This window comes from Polyodon spathula, chromosome 14 (genome assembly GCF_017654505.1).
Source record: "Polyodon spathula isolate WHYD16114869_AA chromosome 14, ASM1765450v1, whole genome shotgun sequence".
Classification (NCBI taxonomy): Eukaryota; Metazoa; Chordata; class Actinopteri; order Acipenseriformes; family Polyodontidae; genus Polyodon; species Polyodon spathula.
Window position 1 is genome coordinate 10,575,592 of NC_054547.1, and position 22,695 is coordinate 10,598,286.

The following is a 22,695-nucleotide window of genomic DNA, read 5'->3' on the forward strand; positions in this document are numbered from 1 at the left end:
AAATTGTTTCAGTGACATTGGGTTTGCACACTGCCTTTCTTTTTAAGCCACACAGATCTTTTCACACTGACAGCCTCTTTCCTTCTCACAGACTGCCCATAACAAACATGTTTCCCTTTTTAAATACCTGCCTGCTAATCCCAGGCAGGTGACACTAATTAAATTCTAAAACAATTAAACAGGTAATCTACTTAAATTAAATAAACTAATTACACCTGTGGCTGTCCAAAAACAGCCACATCAACTCACACGCATCTGGCAGGGGCAAAAATTAACCCTATCCCTGCTAAGCCCCAACATATTTTCCCCAGGTGTGTGGGTGTGTGGGTGTGTGTCTATATATATATATATATATATATATATATATATATATATATGATGACAATGAATACTGAAAACTGACACAACAGTCTACTTTTGCATCAATGGCTCATTGGGCATATACATAATGCTATTTACATTTTAAATAATAAGCATATAAGTTTGTTGATTGTTTTAGTAGTATTGTTCCTTAGGATAACAAAATACTGAGTGAAGTGATTTCATAAAAACTGGGTGCTCAGTGTTTGGTATTTGTTTTACTTTTACAATTATGTTAAAGCAAATATCCATGTAACACATGTAAATAAGATATTATATTAACATGTACAGTATTCTTATTTTTATTTTAAAATATGAAGTTATTAGAAAGAAAAAAAAAAACATTTTATTTGTGCATGAAAACAGCTGTTTACTGAGTTCATGTTTTGCTTGTATAACAATAAATACCAAAAGGTTTCTATTCTGTTATGAATCATAAAGTTTAGGTGACCTGGCAGTATAAGAACATGCTAAGGGCACTTAATTTCATTACATTTTAAGGTTGAATTTGTTGATGTGGTATTTGACCCTTTAGTGTTTTTTCTCTGTATTTCCAAAAACACAGAAACACTGGACACCCAGTAACACTGAGGTGTATTGAGGTGCAAACCTGGAACCCAAACACTAGCTATTTCCCATACCCACCAGATGTAACCTAAGCCCTATTTCTCTTAATTTCTTAAAGTTTTACCATATACAATTTTATTGGTATTGTTTCTTTCTAACATAAACTGTATGTTATGTTTTGAATGGAATGGAAAAACCATTCACACTAGAGCAAAAAGATTAGACCCTGGATCATGCTAATCAAGGGTGTTAGACCTAATGTTAACCTGTCAAACACTTATTTCTTCCTTCAGGTTCCTAGGCAACCAAACACTATAAGATAATCATAATTGTTGTCATATCTTCTTCACTTGAGTATCACAGGGTGGTAACAGGCATTTGAAATTGCTAAGGTTAGTTACTGCTGCTTTCACTGTGCACTTTTGAAAGTGCCCTCAGGTTGCATTAGGAGTGTTTTAAATGACTCCAAGAGTGAAGAGCTTTCAGTCACTTCTCCCTGAGTCATTTTAAATGCCTTGCACCTAATTTATTTTGTTGAAGTACAAATAACTACAAGAAACTTGTTATGAGGCAGACAGAACAAGCTGTTGAAAGCAGGGATGGTCGTAATCTTTGGTTGTGGTGGGCTGTGGATGACATTTAAAGGAGTAAAATACATGCAATATTTGTTGTTCGAGCATTGATAATATCCCTTGTTTAGGACTCTACAGTCATTGATCACTGCTGCATGAAGGTGAAAGCATGTCTAGGTTTTGAATAGGGAGAAGCCATGAGTAATTTTGTTCATTTGAATGGTACTTTTTCTGGGTAAGTCCTTCTTGCTGCATATCCAACATAAAGAGTCCACTCAGTTCTAAAACGACTCCAATCCAGTCAGTAGATAGCTGTTGTTACAGTGTGAGCTCAAACTCGTGAGGCATCCAAGTGGATAATGGAATTGGTCAATGAAGAATAAATGTATGCATTGAATGCAGTCCAAGTGTTAAACTTCAGTTAAATGGCTGAGTGAAATCCTTTTTAATCAAGATGTGGCTTGTTCTGTAAAGATTTGGATGTTCATTTGTTGTTACGGTTTTATCTAATCTAGACGACAGGAGAAAAACAACTAATAGTCTGTTCCGTGTCATATGAGGCTGAACTGTATAAACCACAGGGACAAATGACATTGGCAATGAGTAATTAATTTCCCTTAATGAGATTCCAACAAACTGATCCTATTATTACCAGAGTAGACTGAACTAAACTTATCTGTGATATTAATTACCCTTACTATCAGAGAAGTAGAATGAGTGTAATGATCAGGGCAGTGATATACACCCTTAGTTACTTTGTTAATAAGTATTTCATGATGGTTGAGCTATTTTTCTTATTTAGTACCATGAAAGAGTTATGTTAATCCTTAATACAACCCCCTTTTGTGAGCTACAACTAAATATAAACTGAGCTATTCAACATAATAAACATAAGTTACATAGTAACATTTTGTAAATACAATTGAATTCATAAAGTAAACACTTATTAACAATACAATCTGCATTTGCTTATACAGCAATGCATTAAAAACAAATTGATGTGCACTTCATTTAAATTCATTATGGGTGCAAACAAATATGTAGGTATTTCATGTATGGTATTATATTGTTATTAATGGAGCATGAACATTTTCCATTCTGACACTGTCGAATGGATAAGGTACAAAATCACCACTTATAAAAACCTGGAATAAACTATTTATTTTATTTTGAATATTACTGTTGAGTATATGATCAATAACATGTTGGAGAAATTAGTGGTCTTTCTGTTTTATGCGGTATTGAACATTATCTGTGATTAGATATGGGAGTGTCTTGTAGATAACATGTACATGAATATCAAGGAATATATTTTTAAATACCTTAAATTAACATGATTCTTTTCTGCATCAAATGCATGATTATAGCAGAGAAAATACATTTTATTCTGACAATACCCACTGAATAGAACCATCATTACAGTGGGAATTACAATGTTCTAAATCAAAGAGGGACAGTGACTGTACAATCTAGGTTAATGAACAGGTCAAGCAAATTGTGATGCATAGAATGTCAGAAACAACCATTTTGCTTCTGCTGTTAGATCAAGGTGTGGTTTTGAGAGATAACACAGAATCATTATATCTTGTCAGATTGTCAGTGTGCTTCATATCTATGTCCAAATCATACACGGTGATGGATAGCAGAACTAAAGAATACAGCTATTTTCTTGTATGGTTTTCTTGCAGAAAGAAAAACACCAATGGCAGTGTGTAATATTAGTAGAAGCAGCAACTGCAGCCTAGCAATGAAGTCTGTGTGCATAATATTTTAGAATTTGGAAGTAATTAGGAACATGCAGAAAGAACAATATGGAAAGCATGCTCAATCTCAATGTAGATGAATAAATAGCAATGTTGTTTCAATCATTAAAAAACATTGTTATTAATGACACTCCCTGGGGTTTTATATATATATATATATATATATATATATATATATATATATATATATATATATATATATATATATATAATATAGCAATGCTCTATTTCTTATGAGAAATGTGAACACGTTGAGGTGTCACATGATTGCAATTCTAGTATACCAATTGCTTTTATACTTTTTAAATACACCACAGTTCCTCAAGTTTACTGTATCTCTGGCTTTGCTGTTAGCTTGTCCTGTTGTCATGCCATGCCACCAAATTCTGGATTTGACCAAATCTCACCTTGCAGCAACATCAAGAAAATTGATAGGTAGTGCAACACCTTCTGCCCTTTATTTAAGAAATGTCAAACAAATGTGTATCAGAGTAAAACAAAACAAACTAAAAGACCTTATGGATTGAGGACTATAATATATAACCTATCCTTGTGATCTGGTTGATATCAGGGGTAACTCACCCAAATGGAACCTGTGATGTATTGCAGATCGCATGAGAATATGGACTGTCTGTCAGATTATGGTCACTTAATAGTATTTTTTTGGCATTCCATTTTATTTCTTCAGTGATCAAACAGAGTTCACTAAAACAATATTATATCAATTTATTTTTCTCAGTATCGTTGCCACTATTTGGCACATAAATCATTACGTAGACTCAATCTGTCTCTGTAAAATGGCCAAATTATTAGAAGCAGACACCACTACAGGGAATGATTAAACTGTCTAGTGCGCTACCCTGGAAATGGAGACATGATTAATTCATTTCACAACTCACCAGAAAACCAGCATCTCGAAATTGTCTTCAAGCTTTTAAAACTGTGTTGTTGAAAAGATGTGAAATGTATTGCATTGTCAATGCATAGCTAAAGTTTGAAGCAGGCTATAGTGTGCCTTTCAATATGACATATTTTTAAATGCTCTGTTCTGATGCTTGAGCAGCAGCCATCAACTTTGGCTTCCATGATACACTTTGTATTAAGTACCACAGAACTTTGATCCTTTCATTACTTTTATGCAGGACCATCCTGGACCTAAAATTATACATTTCAAAGTACTCTGAGGTGAATCAAGACTGAGCTTTTGGCTTCATTCCCCACCTCATACTGTGCAGTGCAAAACACATCCTACATTTACTATTTATCTGGTTATGCACCAAAATAAATGAATCTACCTTAAAATACAAGATGTATAAAAACGTGTTTATCAGCTGGAATTTCTATACGCAACTGACATTTAAAGGTAAATGCGCTTTTGGATTTAAAACTGACAGTCAAAGTACTAGAGTTTTCAGTTATATTAACAATTTCTTTTGAGTAACACAAGCTTGCTTATTGTGTTTTACCTTTGTTTAATTGTTTAAATGATAATTGTGCATGTGCTTAGTTTATTAATACATTATTCTTCAGTTAGCATTTATGTTTGTCTCTTTGAATTCTGTAGAATGTACTTCATAATACTTTCGTAAACAAGGGTGGGATATAGGTACAGTATGTACTGCTGACTACTTGGAGTGCTACTCACTTTGTAACTTTGAATATGCTGTGAATAGGATTAGCTAGCTTCTTAAAGTAGAAGATTAATTTAAATGAGGACCACACAGCAGTATTGACAGATCAGCATAGCATGGTCAATGTGATTAATTCAGTTAGCAGCTGTGGAGTTATCTGTACAGAAATGCAGTTAGTTGATAGGAGTTTGTGGCAAAGTGGTTTGCCGTGTGCAGGTGTAGAGGTGATGTGATTACGCAATAGAAGACAGACAACAAACAATATATTTATTTATAATCTTGGTCTCTAAACAACGGGTTGCAGTCCCAAAAATAATAAGACACAGCTTGTAAATAACAGTAGAACACACACAAAGGCACACACACAATCACAAGTCCAGAGTGAGTGCTAAAGTGCTTGAGGTGAAATATAATTTATTCGTGCACAGTGGTGATGTGATGTCTGGGTTTAGTGCTGGCTTTTAGCAACAGCTCTGGATCGTGTTGGCCATCGAATAAGAACAAACAAGTAGATTTTAGAAACTACAATAACAAACAAAACACTCCTAGTACTACTTTCTAGGGTCAGCTTAACCATAACAAAAGGAACAGATCACCTAGCCAAGTCCCCTTTTGTACCATCTGTCACGCCCCCTTAGTTAGCGAGTGCAACCGTTTCTCCTCCAATCCACGGTTGCCACATCGCTTTTCCTCTGGAGCGATGACTTGGTGTACTGTAGCTCCGCCCTCTTTTTAGATGACCGACTTCCACCTAATCCTTGGAATGAATTGTCTGACCATTTACACAGCAACCTCACAGGTTGGGAGGCAGATTTATAACCAAGATTCATTGTTTATTTGTCACAGAGTTTTAAACAAAACTTTTTTTTTTTTTTTTATCCAACAATTGACACATTATGGTTTATTTGATACTGTTTGTTTTGGACTTTTTCTGTTCATCCATTTTAATTAAGTTGCATTGTTTTTGTTTTGTTTTGTTTCCAGATGTGAAGTGCAATTACTTGGTTTGACTTTTTTCTAACTCCTTCTCTGTGGATTTTGGATGAATTCCTGCATGTAGATTTCCTCCCTGATTGCACTGAAATGTCTCGATGTGTCAAGTTTGGGTTTCCTCTGTCGCGTCTGGTTTATTTATGTTTCATCTGTAGTTTAACACTTTAAACGTTTGCTATGGCTAAATTACAAAAAAAAAAAAAATTACCCTTGTGTTCTGGAGTAAACATTTACACAAGACCGTTGAGAATGTAGTTTGATCATAAAATAATCATTACGGCAGGGTGTGTAAAGGCAGTTTAAATCTACTCTGTATGGCACAATACAATATATTAAAAAAACGATATAGTTCAACATAATGAGGTCCATACATGGTCCAAATATGGTTGAGTAAATAACTACGTACCTTCGGAGGCTGTAGATAAACTACAATCATTCGCCTGAAACAACAGTAAAGGTGTAGATGTACAGTAATAAGCATCAATCTGACCAACACAAATTCAAGGGGGAGGGGGGTGGGGGGTTTACATGACTGAGAGGCTTTGCTACTTCAATTATACAGATCACCTTGCATTTAGACTGCCTCTCAACCAGATGAATATTAAGGAATTATACGTTCCAGAGCGGTAATTAGCAACAGCGTTGATAATTACTCAATTGGCTTTACAGCCCACCTGCATATTCATGACATGGAAATGATTATTATTAATGTAATCTGAAGGTGGCCTGAAGTTGGTCACATGGGTCTAGTCAATTGCCCTGATGCAGTTAAGAATTCGAGAAATCTCATTAAAACCTGCACTTCATTCTCAGCAAGGATTGCCTGTCATAGTAGAAAAAAGATAAAATGGCAAATTAAATAAAGCTGCAGAAGCTTACAAGGAACTGGGCACCCCAGTATTAGAAATAACATTTCTTTCTAGCGTAATGTTGTCGCCTGCACTCTGACTGTTTTCGATAGTTTAATTGAGCTAAGATTGTCTGCCCTTTATAATGCTCTGTTAACATATATTTGAACTTCAGGAACAAGATTCTTTATTTGTCTAACTTCTAGCTGATCTATTTTCACTGGTAAGCTTTTCCTCCAGCACATTAGTTCAAATAAATCTAAAAGCAGATAACAAATAAATTATGAATGCTTGGTTGCTTTGTCTTCAAATATAGTATATTATTTATTTCTTAATAAATGCTGTAATCAGACTATCAGTATAATATAATGATTCTCCGTGCATGCAAAAAATCCTGATAGAAATTTCAAATTTGTCCCAGTGAAGCAACAATGCCCTGAAGAATATCGGCAGTTACATGTATATTGAGATTTGCAGCTCAGTGGAGGTTCAGTGGAATAATATAAATCAGTATAGGGCCACAGGACACAAGAAAGGGAAACAGCCTGTCAAAGACTTCTAGGCCTGTGTAGTGCTCTGGAAACTGGAATTGCAAGAGGTCATAATTAAAGACAAGGGATCCCAGAAGTTTGGAGTACTCCACTTGGCCCTGGGGCCACACAATTTGCCATGTCACTCATAAACAAAGATCAGCAAATTTGGCACAGGATTCTGATACAGTATATGTATGCTACAACAACATGCATAATATTTCCAATAAAACCCACAGACTTTACCCAGACAGGCTGCAAGACTTACTTTCCTGGTTTAGGATTAGAAAATGGCTGTGGTTCAAATATGAACAGATGTTACGATAATTACATTGATTTAATTTATATTGTTTTTTCATTATGACAGATGTTTTGCAATACAAAACATCATCTGGAAGTAGGGTGACTCATTGGTTTAATAACAGGTCTTAAAGTAGGTGATCCAATAAATATTGGTTTACAACCTGAACTGCTTTGTTGAGTACATAAAGCAGTACTCTCCACTTATGTTATTGTTCCTCTCTTTGAAAAGTACAGTATTATGTCCAATTTAAGGAAAGTTAACCAGTGATAGTGATTGGGAGACTTTTTAACCATATAATGAGCCTCGATGAGCTGAATGGCCTTTTCTTGTTCTAAAACTGTTCTTATGTTCATATGTTCTATCACTGTTACCCTGTTTACGCCAACCACTTTTAAGGTGAAAATGTGAAACATTATTTTTCACACATATCTACAAACACAACCTGCGATCGTATTCTGATAAGCATCAATATGAGGAAATGTTCGGTTTTGTGGGTACCTCTATCTAGAATTGAACAAATCACTCTTGTTTAATTATATGCATCACAGCATTATAATTTTAAAAATAAAGTTTTATCAATTTAAATGTATACGCTTTATTTTTTTAAGTGTATCATCATATCACCTATCACCGTGATGTGAATAGGGTTACCAGGCATCCAGGGAAAACTAGGATTTTTTATATGCTTCTCTGAATTTATGGTAACATCTTCTGATTGGGTGCTACAAATCCCCAAATTTTGTAAATTGCAGATTCTTGTTTGTTAGCAATGTCTGTCATATGCCTTTACCTCTTCAACGATGTTCTGAGTCCTTTACACCAATATACTGTTGCTCCACCTTCAGTTTTATTTCTACTGCTCTAGTCCATCTCTACTTGCCAGTAGCCACTGTGATCCAAGGGCCTAGAAAAAGCTCCTGAATTATCCATGGGTGAAGCAATAGACAATTAAAGCAGTTAGTTGTCCACTGAAACAGAAATCTGCTCTATTATCTGTAAAGCCCCTTGATTTCATACACACACTTAACTTGTTGCACAGCTTTCCCTGGATAAGGCTGAAGTAAGTATCAGTAAACATGTTTAACAGTGTTGTTTTTACACAAAGCTTATAAGTTAAAACTGTTATTTAATCTATATTAATGCCTAGCTTCACTGACTGCCCTGAATTTCCATACCACTTGACAAAGGCCTTAGCGCCTTTCACACTCCCATTCAGTCTTGAAGGGTTTAAACTGCCTTTAGCACCCATCCTTTAAAACCACCACTGAGGAACCAAACCAGCTAATCTGGTCCCTGTGGTAATTGTTTTTACTTTGAGTTGGATTTTCCTTCATTTTTTTCGATCCTCATTTTACACGTACAAAGGTTGTCAAGATAAACCCCGGATGAGACCTGTGATTTCCCAATCCCAAAGCATCTATACTAATAACTAAATTGCTGCTGAATGCTGCAGGTCATGAAGTAATATTGAAGAAGACAATAATGTTAAAATAGCCCTACATACTCTATGAGGGAAAAGTACAGTCAAATAATCTAGAGTTAAGAATTAAATCTGAAAAGGCAATGTATGATATATCCTCCATTTAGGCAATCCCATACATGTTGCCATTCGTAAATAAAAATAGTAAATTGTCCTATGGACTAAAAGGCACCTTTTTTAACTTACCATTAACACGATGCAATGATAGTGCTGTTTTACAGTTAAAAAGAACCCATTTAAATTATGATAAATATTCAACAACACATCATAAACAACAACTAGACGAGTAGTGTTTTCATCTGTTTCAATGGGCAAATTTGGTCAAAACATGGATAACAGGATAAGCTGAAATTCTTTTTTAAATTGAGTTTGGCTTTCATGGCAACAACAATAATAATACCAAAAAATTATGATTACAATATGACAGAGAGAGAGAGAGAGAGAGAATATTTGAATGTAAACAACTCATTAGACACTATGACATTTTAGCTGATGAAGGACTCTAACGTTAGGTTACATACCGTAACCTGGTTCCTTGAATGAGAAGACGACCACCAAAACATTACATAATGGATATGCCTGCCTATTGGTAGGTATTTTCTGAGCTCTCTATACCAGAGTTGCCAATAGGCCCCTTCCTGGGATGACGCCCTCAGTCCGGCCTACCGAGGGATTAAAACCATCATTCCACGTAGGCCATTTCTTTTTTTGCATCAAACCCATGAGGGCGACCAATGCGACCTCGCAGTTGGCGGTCGTCTTCTCTTTCAGGGAACCCGAGCAGGGTCCCTGTGAGCACGCCATCCAAGTACGCAGTTAGGATACCCACTGTGTTAGCCAGGCGGGTCATCTGCACTTCTACTGCTTAGGCCTTTTTCAAATGTGTCTCTGTAACCCTGCACTGAGGGTTTGGGCACATAGAGTCCTTAGGCAATCCACCCACTGGCTGGGCCTTAACAAGTGGTGGAGTCAACCGGGGGAAATTCTGTCAGGCAGCTGAAGCAGCAGTGCCTACCCTAACCGCGTGTAGTCACACACCTGGTCAGCGCGTAACATATACCAGGGGACACACAGGCCGAAGCTGGGGTGGGCAAATCTGTGGGCAGAGTACGATAAACAATAATAGTGGGAATACATTGCTGTTGTCGTTGTTTGATTTTATTTTTTTTTAATTTTCTTTTTGAAGGCCCAATGCACCGAGGTGGGCCAGCCGAGGTGGGCAGGCCAAGGCAGCCAGTGCTGCTCTACTCTACTGCACTTCACTTCAACAACAAATATATATTTTGTATATATTTAACTGCTAACAGCAGCCAGCAGAGGGGGCAAGGTGAAGCCTAGACCCGTTGACATGCTTCCACACCAGTGAAGGCTGGAAAGACAACAACATCCACTTCTTTAAATCAAGACTGCACAGGCAGTCAGCTCACATTCCACAGATAGAAAGCAGCAGCCTACAACGTGAGTGTGTGCAGTTTGCTGAGGAAAGACAGAAATAAAAAAGCTGAATCAGGAGTCAAAGCGGCAAGCATTCCGTTTGCATTCTGTCAGGCATGTGTGGTGCTCCTGTTGGTATGCTGCTCTCCATATACTATATGTAAATATTTTCACTTGCAGTAATTGCCATGAAAATACACTGCCACTGTCCTTCTGAAAATAATTATTTATAATAGTGTTTTGTATTGTTTTCACTACAGAACAGCATCAGGCTGAAGTCAAGGTGCAGAAATATATACCGGAGCTCAGCTCTGGACAGCTCTGGCTGAATTTACACCCTGGATACACTGCACTTATATCAATATATTAGACAGGTTGCACCATTTTAGTGCTTTATTTTACAAATACTTTGTAGGCGACGGGGCTTGTGGGAATATCAGAGTTCTGCTCAGTTTCACAAATATGAGCCACCCAGAACAGCAGCTGTGCCAATATTGCGCGATTGACTTTAGGGCAAATGTAATTATATTGTTCAATGAGTGTCCATGGATCTACTGGCACAGAATTCGCCTTTCAAATGGGTCTTTGAATTCCAAATTGGATCATATTTTAAAGGTTATACAATGTTAACAATGTTTGATGGTTAAAAGGTTAAAGAATTTTTTTTTTTTTTTTAAATTAAGCCAATACTGTTTTGCAAACATCATATTCCTACAACAGGATTTTCAAGTACTACGTTTACTAAGTCAATTATAACATTGCAATGAGGTTACATTTTTTTAAAGGTGGAACTATTTTGGAAATGATTTATAAACTAATAAAAAAAAAAATTCTCAGTTCATTTTTAATTTATTTATTTTTAAATGTAGTCATCTCCAATTTTTTATCCTGGTTTTTTCTCCCCAATTTAGTGTGCCCAATTATTATCTGTATCCTCAGCCCACCACTCGCAAACCCCCCCGCCGGCTCGGGAAATGGAGGCTGGAGCACACGTCCTCCGAAACGTGCTCCTGCCAATCTGTTATTTTTCACACTGCAGATCCACAGCAAGGCCACTAGACCTATAGTGCCGGAGGACAACACAGATCTGGCGGCTCCACTGCAGAACAGGCACCCTATCGGCCACAGGGGTCGCCGATGCTTGGTAAGCCATGGATTCCCCTGCCAACCCAAGTACTCCCTAACCGGGCAGCGCTCGGCCAATTGTGTGCCATTCCCTAGGAATTCCCGGTCACAGTCGGCTCTGACATAGCCTGGACTTGAACCTGCGATCCCCAGACTATAGGACAGATCCTGCACTCCATGTGGAGTGATTTTTATTGGATGCGCCACTCGGGAGCCCAGTTAAAATTCTTAGTTTATATATGTTTAAATAATTGTAGCTAAAAAAAAAACATACATTTTCTCCGCAGTGAACATACAATCTTAGGTCTCAAGTGTGCAATTATGAAAGAAACAAGTTTAAACAAACATGTATTTCCATTTTAAAATACGATATCTGGTATCTATCTATCTATCTACACTAGGCTAAAGAAATTCATGTTTGCAAGCCATGTGCTTTTAGCCTGTCTTACACTTCTTAGGTCATTTCACCTTTGTATCACCAGGAGGATTAAATTGTCCCCACATCTTCTTTCCTGTCAATAGCCAGTTAGCTGCTTCCCCTGTTGACAGGGCCTTAACCAGATTTGACATTCTACCAAGGTCAAACTTAGGTTTCAAGCTATAACTGGCAGCATTTATATGACTGCTTGATATTTACGATTCAACCTCCAAATCTATGTTACATGGCAAACCAACAGAGAAAATTAAGGAGTCTTGTACTTTACCAAACTTTTTACATGAGCATCAGCATTTATGATACAAAAAAACAACTGAGGACATGAAGGTTGTGTCCTCCAAGCTAGTTACAGCCATGCCTGTTGACTGACTGTGGCAAATTGGCTGGTGGACAGATGTAGAGGTGAAATCTGGTGTTATAAGAGTGGGGGCCTGGCAAAGTCTACGCTTAATAGTATCAAACGCCCCCTGACACTCAGCTCACCACTTAATTAAATTTGGAGCACTCTTTTTGGTGAGGTCAACTAAGGGGTTAACCACTGTTATTGCAGCTGCTACCTCGTTTACCTTCCAGGTCAATACGTTCCTGAAACGGAGTCTCGCCTTCTTCCAGGCTGACCGACTTCCCGACCCTGGAAATCAACTGTCAGGCCAGCCCTTTCGCTACTTAGTGCCCTCACAGGTCGGGAGGGAGATTTCCAACCAGAACTCATTACATTTCCGTCACACTGACATACATACTTTCAGCCAGACACATGCTGTGACCCAGAAGAAGAGTTAAAATACTAAGTAAGTAAAACAGCAACAGACTTTCTGGAGGAACAGGGAAGCAAAGTGAGATTTTTCTTTGGTGCGAGATGCCTTGTTTTAAAATGAAAATGTGGTTGCTATAATGCGTTTCTTTAAAAACAGTACTTTTGAGACCTGTGTAGTAAATTGAATACTGTCCTCAAGGCATTCAGTGTCTTGTACTGTTTTCATACTACTGTTTAATATGAGACTGAGAATGCCGTTTTACCTGCAATTGAAAACATATATGATTTTCAGTAAAGTTAATATTGTATTACAACTTCAGGAGAAGAAGTATTGTGTGGAAATGTTATTACATAAGTACAATTCCACCCTGTCAATCAGGCGAAAACCATGATGTACGCAGTATTCCCAGTTTAGAGGTACAATGAATGGAATGACTTACATGTTGTAAATATATGTAGTATATGGTAGCATACATAATAGATGGTCATGGCATGTCAGTGTCCCATTTTCTGGACACACTCTTACTTTAAATTGCATTTAAATCAATTTAAGTCAGCAGTTTCCTTTATTGTTAAATTAATTCACCCTGAGCACCCCTCCCTACCCTGCCACGTGATTATATTACAGCTGATCTATGACCAACGAATACTCCACTTCTGCCTAAAATATGCCTTCCGAATCCAGACCATGAGACATTTACAGCCACTGCACATTACAAATCACAACTATTACTTGAAATGTGTGCCCCCCCCCCAGTAGTGGTATACCTTTTCTAGCAAATAAACAAGTTTGAGAAATGAATCATTCAGAGCATTTTCTGAACACATCCACATTCCCCTGCAGATTTAACAGTAGTGATGCTGTACATAGCTTTTGACCCCTGATGGGGTTTGATGTGATTACAAAGACTTTTTTGGCTATAGACACAAAAATATATATAAAATAAAACTATAAGAATGTACCCCAGTAATATTACTATTTACAGTGCAGCGATACACAGGAAAATACGATTTCTGCTTTTTGTTCAGCATAAACTGAATAACTGCTGGTACTGATGTTCTCTGCTGGCATTTTTCAAAAGTCAACAAAATATTTAGTCATATGGCTGTCAACTGTATATTTTCTTAGAAAGATAAATAATTCAATGTTGACCATAAATCTAAAATGTTCTTCTGTTTTTTTTTGTTTTTTTTTTATAAACCCCATGTTTTCAATGATTTACTAAACATGTACCTAGTGTCCTCAGATTTGAGCACATATTCCATGTTTTTAAAAGCACTAAGGCTTTGCACAGAACACTATTATCCAAGAAAGTAGTTTCCATACCAACATACTTTAAATACTAGTAACAATTTAAAGCCACCAGCATCTGGAAGGCATCACTATAGATGCTGGAGCATAAATCACAAAAGCACAAGCCGGAAACTGATATACATTATCGCTCAATAATACGTTATTGCCCAAAATCAGCATGTACACAAGTCATACATGTTTTAAGTATTAGATGTATTTTAATTTGTATTTCTTTATCCATCACAGGGAAGTTTTGAGGTTTTTATTATTTAAGTAGACAAAATGAAAAGTTAGAGCAGTCATGGCTGGGTGCAAGACAGAAGTCTGTTAGTTTTTTTCACATATGCTCCAATGCCACTGAAATTTGTTTTTGGCATGGGCACTCACTCTAGTGCCTGCATAAAAAATATATATATATTATTATTATTATTATTTTTTTCCAACAGCACTACCTTACAGACATCACACTCTAACAAAACCTTTTTTTATAGTGTGCATTTCCACATTTGTAATAGGTTTTTTGGCGAGGCAAATATTTTCATGGACAGGTGTAGAAAAAAAATAAGTACTAGGTTTCTATTATTAAACATAATCAGATCATGTTCTATATAATCTGTCTTCTTGTAGCAATAGGTAGATCTATAACGTTTTTATGTAGTACATTTTTTTCAGAACAAATAACAGCTAGACAATTCAGCAAGGCTCTCAATTTACCAGGCACTTGGGTGGCTGACCAGAAACACTGTTAAAAAGAAAAATATCTGTCAAGACCTTTGAATATAGGGTCAAATTGAATATAGAATGGAGAAAATCCACTATAGTATGCCATTGATTCAGCACACTGCAGAACTGATTCCAACGTACTGATACCAAGGACTCCAGAGGGTAACAACATGTGTGCAAAAAATTGCAAATCAATCAGATTCTATAATCACAGGCAAGCAGTGCCATTTTTATTGTGGCGAGAGATGGCAGGCATCATGTTGTCATTACGGGAGCTATTAGCTTTGTGCAGGCCCCTCTTTCTCACCACAGGCAATACATCACTCCCTGTGTAATGTAAGTACCCACTATATCATGCGAAAACCCTCGCTGTAAAATACAGCGTCTATCATGCAAATCCTTAAACAACAACAAAAAAAAGCATTACATTGATTTGTCATGTATCTTATTTCACTATTCAGTAAGTATATTTTCAAAATGTTCAATATGGCCCAGCTGTCATAAAAAAAGGGTACATTAACCTTTGGACACTAGGATTTATTCAAAGTGCTTTTTCATTATAATATATTGTGACAGGGTCTTCCTCGGGTCACACGTGTGGGTAGCCGTTGTTCAAGCATACAGAGAGACAGACGTGGTGTTGAAACGCCGGCACAGGTGCGCAGGATTTATTAACAAAAACATAAAACTAAAGTAAAATAAAGGCGGTCATGTGACGTTACCAGCGATGGTAACGCACTGAGGACAAATACAGAAAACTGTACAAAAAGTGCAAAATAAAACACAATACCCCAAACTATAACTCAAAAGGTGCCATGAAAACGGCAGGCCTTGCAGCAGCCCCGAGCAATCTCCCGCGGATGTTTTTAAACTGACGGACACTCAGTCGAGACCCGCCCACGTGCTGATTGAGGTCCAGCACAGCCAATCACTTGCTGCCCTTCCCTCAACCAAGCATAGCAGGCAGCAAGTCTCAATCGAGCGCCCATCTATAAACAATAATACAATCAAACTAATCAAGTCCCAAAATGACACAAAATAAACCCATTCCCACATATAAACCACACCAACACTAATTTACCACTCTGCAGGGCAATCGCACTGCCATATATAACGTTTCCTTTGTCTCTTTAAAAAAAACTGTAGTCGGTGAGACACACAGTCCAGCTCTAAATGTACAATAAATGTTTTAACCATGTTTATTAAAAGTTGTACCTCTAAATAATATTTCAAAACAAGAGAAAAATATTAAATAACAAAAAAATATATATAATTGGTAGCAGTATGATACATATGTTAAGGGTTATAGTAAAGATGACCTTGCATTAAAATCAAGATATGGGGCATTATGATGTAAAAAGCACTGATAGAAGAAATATTATATACAATACAGCACATATTTCTATAGATTTGTCTTGTCCCTCAATACAGCCATTTGTCAGATAGGAATTGAGCAGACAATGTTGCACTGTGCAGGGTGCTGTCCTTTAATTCAGTGTGCCCCTGAAGCACAGTGTAAAAGAGCCTGTGGGCCACATATAAAGATCAAGGTTACAGGAGGGTCATACACTGTCACCGAACGATACGGAGTCCTATTAACTGTGTGAAAATGAACTCTTAAGAATGGAACTTTTAGAACTATTGTATTTGAAATTGGGTTGTTAAAATCAGTTTCCTGATTTTAATTTGAAAATCTTCTTACATGTGTACAGATTGTTTTGTACAATTGATTTACTTCAAACAATAAAGTGATTTCTAACTTTATTTAACGTTCTAATTGCAAAAGTATGTTCCATGAAAAACATGACACATCCAGAGCAATGTGCTCAGCAACTTGTTCGTGAAATCAAAAGGAGGATAACCTAGAGTTCCCAAAATGCAATAGTAACATATGTTTTCCTTTCATGTTGCTCAGACAGAAGGCCCATCATCAAGACACTTTCCTCAGAGCGGATTTTTGTTATTACAAACCCCAGGATCATTTCCATTACCTGATTCAAAAGGTAACTACTCTCTGCTGTTGGAGTGAATAGAAATCACATAAGAAATCTATGGTGTTTAATGAAACTTGACACATCTAATATGTGGTCTCAGCAAATTCTAGAATATATAGATAACCACTCTGATTAGCATAGTATGGTTTATATAATTGTCACAAAGACGGCCAAGTGGGCGGCGTCAGAACCAGGAAGGAATGAAATATACAAAGACGATGATGTGAAATGAAATGATGAAGACGCCTGTTGGCGCCTGTTTATTACAAAATAAAAGGTTTAAACAAACACGAAAACACAGGACACGGCACTCTACGCCAAAATAAATAGACAAACAAAAACAGACTAAACTTAACAAAACGGTGCACGGACAGACACTGACAAACACGGTGAGCAGATACTTTCTGTTATTATTATTATTATTATTACTACTACTATACTTATTTCCTCCGTCTCCAATCCCGTTCTCCGCTCACCGAACACCCAACCCCGAGTATGTGACAACGTGCATCTATGTATACTATTGTGCAGGGATTCAATTAGCAATTAATTATTCACTTGAATCCCAGCACGTGAATTAATAAAGTGCAATTCCCCGTGCTCACATATTACTACATTTTACTTGCACGTGAAGTGCTGTGCAATCCTCGTGCCTAAATACACATATACATTTTTAAACACTCGTGTTACACAGACCCGTTTATATCCCGTGTACCAATGTCTATACACCAACATTTAAACACACCACACGCAACACATAACAGATAATATACACAGGGGCGGGCACTTTGTTACATATACCCCCTCCTGTGCAAAGCACACATGGCCTCAATGGCCACCTCCCCCCTTAAAAGCCCAAAAGTCCCGCCCAAAGTCCTTGGCCAGGACCAGAGGCTTCCAGGGGCCCACAGGTCGTAATGCTGTCAGCAGGGTAGCATTCTCCTGCCAGGGTAGTCCTAGCAGCGGAAAGGCTGCTTGGGGTGTGGTCTCCTGACCTTCCCCCTCCTTCGGCGCCGGCAGCTCCCCTTGGTGGGGCTTCAACCACCGTTCTTCCTGCAGGGAAGAAACTGCAGAGGGAGCAGGTCTCCAGACCTCCTCCCCCTTCTCCGGCAGCGAAACTGCTGCTGGGGTTGGCGGTCTCCAGACCTCCTCCCCCTTCTTCGTGGCCGGCAGCTCCCCTTCGTGGGGTTCCGGCCACAGTACTTCCGGCTGTGATGCGGAGCGGCGGCGGCGATGCAGAGCGGCGGGCAACCGGCGGGCAACCCCGGGCGATGCAGAGCGGCGGGCAACCCCGGGCGATGCAGAGCGGCGGGCAACCCCGGGCGATGCAGAGCGGCGGGCAACCCCAGGCGATGCAGAGCGGCGGGCAACCCCGGGCGATGCAGAGCGGCGGGCAACCCCGGGCGATGCAGAGCGGCGGGCAACCCCGGGCGATGCAGAGCGGCGGGCATGCAGAGCGGCGGGCAACCCCGGGCGATGCCCGGCGGGCAACCCCGGGCGATGCAGAGCGGCGGGCAACCCCAGGCGATGCAGAGCGGCGGGCAACCCCGGGCGATGCAGAGCGGCGGGCAACCCCGGCGAAGCGAGGCTGGCAGTCAGGACAAGCTGGGGTGCGGGTGTTGGCCCTCTTTTCGGCCACTGCAGCCGGGCGGTTCTTCCCCGTGCTTCCCTCAGCAGCCTATGCAAGGGCTGCTGAGGACCGACAGCATCTAGTCCTGGCCCTTGTGGTGCAGGGAGAGGCAGCTCCTGCTCCTCTCCCCCTGATGGAGGTGGAGGCAGAGGAAGCTCCAGCTCCTCTCCTCGTGATGGTGGGGGAAGTGATACCAGCAGGCATTCACCCTCTGCTGGTGGGGGAAGTGATACCAGCAGGCATTCACCCTCTGCTGGTGGACAGGGACCCAGCAGGCATTCACCCTCTGCTGGTGGCGGAGGCAGAGGCAGCTCCTGCTGCTCTGCGCCTGCCGGTGGAGGAGGCAGAGGCAGCTCCTGCTGCTCTGCGCCTGCCGGTGGAGGTGGCGGAGGCAGAGGCAGCTCCTGCTGCTCTGCGCCTGCCGGTGGCGGAGGCGGAGGCAGCTCCTGCTGCTCTGCGCCTGCCGGTGGAGGTGGGAGCGGCGTGTAGTCTCCTGGTGGTGGAGATGGGAGCGGCATGTAGTCTCCCCTTGTTACAAGGGACTGGTGCGGCTCTCCCTCGCTTGCAGGAGACTGGTGCGGCTCTGGAGACAGTGGTGGGTCCTCTGCCTTCCTCTTCTGTGGCAGTTCCTCCTCTCCCTCCTGGTAGGGGCAGCGGAAGGGACAATTGGCAAAGAGATGGTCCTGGTTGCAGAGGAGGCACCCCGGCAAGGACTGGTTACATCGCCGGGGATGTCTGGCCCTTAGGCGGCACTCCTCCTCCCTGTCCCTCACCTCTTTATCCTCTTTCCTGCTTCTCCCCATTTCTTTCTTTTTTTTTTTGTAATCCAAAGACGCCCCTTTTTTTTTTTTTTTTTTTTTCTTCCACACAAAAAAACCTCTCCTGGTCTGACGCTTGGAGGCGCTGTTAAATCCCACGCAGGACACCACGTGTCACAAAGACGGCCAAGTGGGCGGCGTCAGAACCAGGAAGGAATGAAATATACAAAGACGATGATGTGAAATGAAATGATGAAGACGCCTGTTGGCGCCGGTTTATTACAAAATAAAAGGTTTAAACAAACACGAAAACACAGGACACGGCACTCTACGCCAAAATAAATAGACAAACAAAAACAGACTAAACTTAACAAAACGGTGCACGGATACTTTCTGTTATTATTATTATTATTATTATTACTACTACTACTACTACTACTACTACTACTACTACTACTACTACTACTACTACTACTACTACTACTACTACTCATTTCCTCCGTCTCCAATCCCGTTCTCCGCTCACCGAACACCCAACCCCGAGTATGTGACAACGTGCATCTATATATACTATTGTGCTGGGATTCAATTACCAATTAATTACTCACTTGAATCCCAGCACGTGAATTAATAAAGTGCAATTCCCCGTGCTCACATATTACTACATTTTACTTGCACGTGAAGTGGTGTGCAATCCTCGTGCCTAAATACACATATACATTTTTAAACACTCGTGTTACACAGACCCGTTTATATCCCGTGTACCAATGTCTATACACCAACATTTAAACACACCACACGCAACACATAACAGATAATATACACAGGGGCGGGCGCTTTGTTACAATAATATACAGTACACAGTACATCTTATAATAATACAAGTGTGACTGCTTTCTTTGGACTAAATGATCAAATGGAAATGCACATACTATATAGTAATAAACTCCAGTGCTTCGTTGTTATTTTATGAGTCGATAATCATGCATTTTACACATTACTTTAAAAAGGCCCTTCAGTAATTCCTCCCTCAGTAATTTGCATTTTTGTTGATGTGTTAGTCTGAGGAGTACTGTAATGTGTAAATAATTACCTCAACCTTATTCATTCCAGTTTTTGAAATGCTGCATATCAAAGAAGAGGCTTGGGTAAAAGAATAATCACAAATACCATAAATCTCTGTGATATAATGCCACATTATTCTGCTCGATTTACATTTTTAATGGATACAGCATACATAAAAGAAATATGGCATTGTGTTAATTGTAAGCTACTGTAGAAAAAGTTGACTGGCTTAATAGATATAATATAACTGAATGGTCATATTAGCTGTATTAGCTCATTTTGATCAATTAAATCAAGTTTTCAGTTCATGAAATCGTCACTAGTTGTTTTCAAAAGGGTTAATTCTCACTTTTTCAAAGAACTACAGTATTTAAAAAACAATCCTTAAAACATTCCTTTAGGCAGTGTTCATAAAGACCATTATATATTTAAAACAAAGTAAACACAGAACTTAATTGAAACTCCAAACATATCAGCTCTGCTTAAAATGTATCCAGTGTATTGTGACTACATGCAGTTAAAGAATTGATGGTACAGTGTTTCAAAAATACAAACAGTAGTACTTCTTATGCTCTTTACTTCCCCGGTGTAAAGCCACAGGTCAGCCTATTGAAGTTTCTACAGTCACTCAGAATAAAGACATGTATTAGCCAGTCATGTTTGAAGCCTGCAAGCATCCAGCTTTCACTAATTTCAAAATGGAAACTTAAATGTCTCCTTCTGGTCTGTGAATGGGGAATGTTGCCAGCTTCATGCAATATTCAGAAACTAATGGAACCATCCTACAGCTGCATTCATGGAATGAAAAACGGGCTCCTACTTCATTCTTCAAAGCACAAACCCTGGCACAAAGCAATGCATTTCTCAGAGTTAAATTACTGAACTACCATTTGAAACCCACATTTTGATCTATTGGCTGTTTTCAATCAAAGTATTGTAGTACTTGGCAGGTCAGTAAGGTTTTTATAAATGACCAGCAGGAAACCTGTAGCAAAGTGCTATTTAAATTGACCAGAAATTTGTCAGGAAAACAAGGAAACGTGCTTCAGGAGCAGGGAAACAAGGTAACTATGAATTGGATGTGGTTCTCTTCAGTCTGCAGATAGACATATCAGTGGCCATCAATGTCCTGGTTGCTGTTGCATTAATTGAAAGTGTGCCTGCTGCTATTTATGAAGCATTAAAGTTGGAAATTTGGTGAGTGGTTGACAGTTTGCTACTCTAGGGCTCAAAGTGATAATATAAACAAAGACAGCATTGAAAATACAACTGAGTGTTTGAGGGAAATTTTTGTTTTTAATTAAGTCCCAAGTCTTTTAACTTAAAACCTTAAATTACCTTTATTTTAAGTTAACACTACCATTTATGATTGGCAACTGTGATGGAGCTCTCACAGTGTTATGACAACATGAACAGTTTACATCAGGCTGTGTTTTATACATATTTGTACTGCTTCAGATCCTTTAACATCTAAGAAACAGCCTTTTCTTTCAGGTAATTTGAAGTCTATATGAGGATTTAAGGCAATTATATTTTTAAAATCCTAAATTATCAATAATGTGTCTAGTCTGGCAATACCGAAAAAAGTAAGAGCACCAGAATAGGAGAGAATTGGCAAAATGCAACTTAGTACAATTTTCATGTAAGCACATCTTATATATAATAACATTTTTGTTGCTCATGTATTTGTACAGCTCTTCCTGAAGTAACGTAAGGTGCTTTATGACAGTGTTTTTGTTTATTTTTAGTTTTGAGCCATTAATAGAGTATCTAAAAAATAAACCTGTCCCTAATGTCCCTATATATAAGGGCTAGACTTGAGATACGTTTGCTGATAGCTGCTGTAAATGAAAGCGACTTTAAACGGCAAGTTCACAGTCCAAGGCACTGGTTTCTAAGTCCTTGATACATAAATGGGCCCAACTTCTATTTACACATTTTTTGTTGTTGTTTATGTGAAACAACTAGCAGGAAACAATGTCAAGGTCACTCTTGAAAACAGGATGTTACCCCCAAGAGGTTAAGATTCGCATTCATTTCAGAACAAAATGTGCGAAAACATTACACTGGTATACACTAATATTTCTGCTGTACTACTACACTGCATTTACACTTTTTTTTCTGTTTTTGTAAAGGAGACATTTTCAGATGCCTTTTTGAAAACTGTCTTCAGTTACTTGATTTTAAATACAGTTCTTGTCCTTATGGGTGAAAAACATTCCCTCACACAGCCTACTGCAAAAACATGCCTGTCTTCAAAGTCGACAGTCTGTCAACATGATAGACAGAAGGGGGGAAATGACACACGCCAGCCTGTGAAAGCAAAAGAGCAGCCCCCAGGAGCAGACCTGACAGCAGTTGGACATGGAGATACAGGTACTGTAGTGCCAATACAAAGCTCTGATATGCTGCTCATCGGTTTGGTGTACACAAG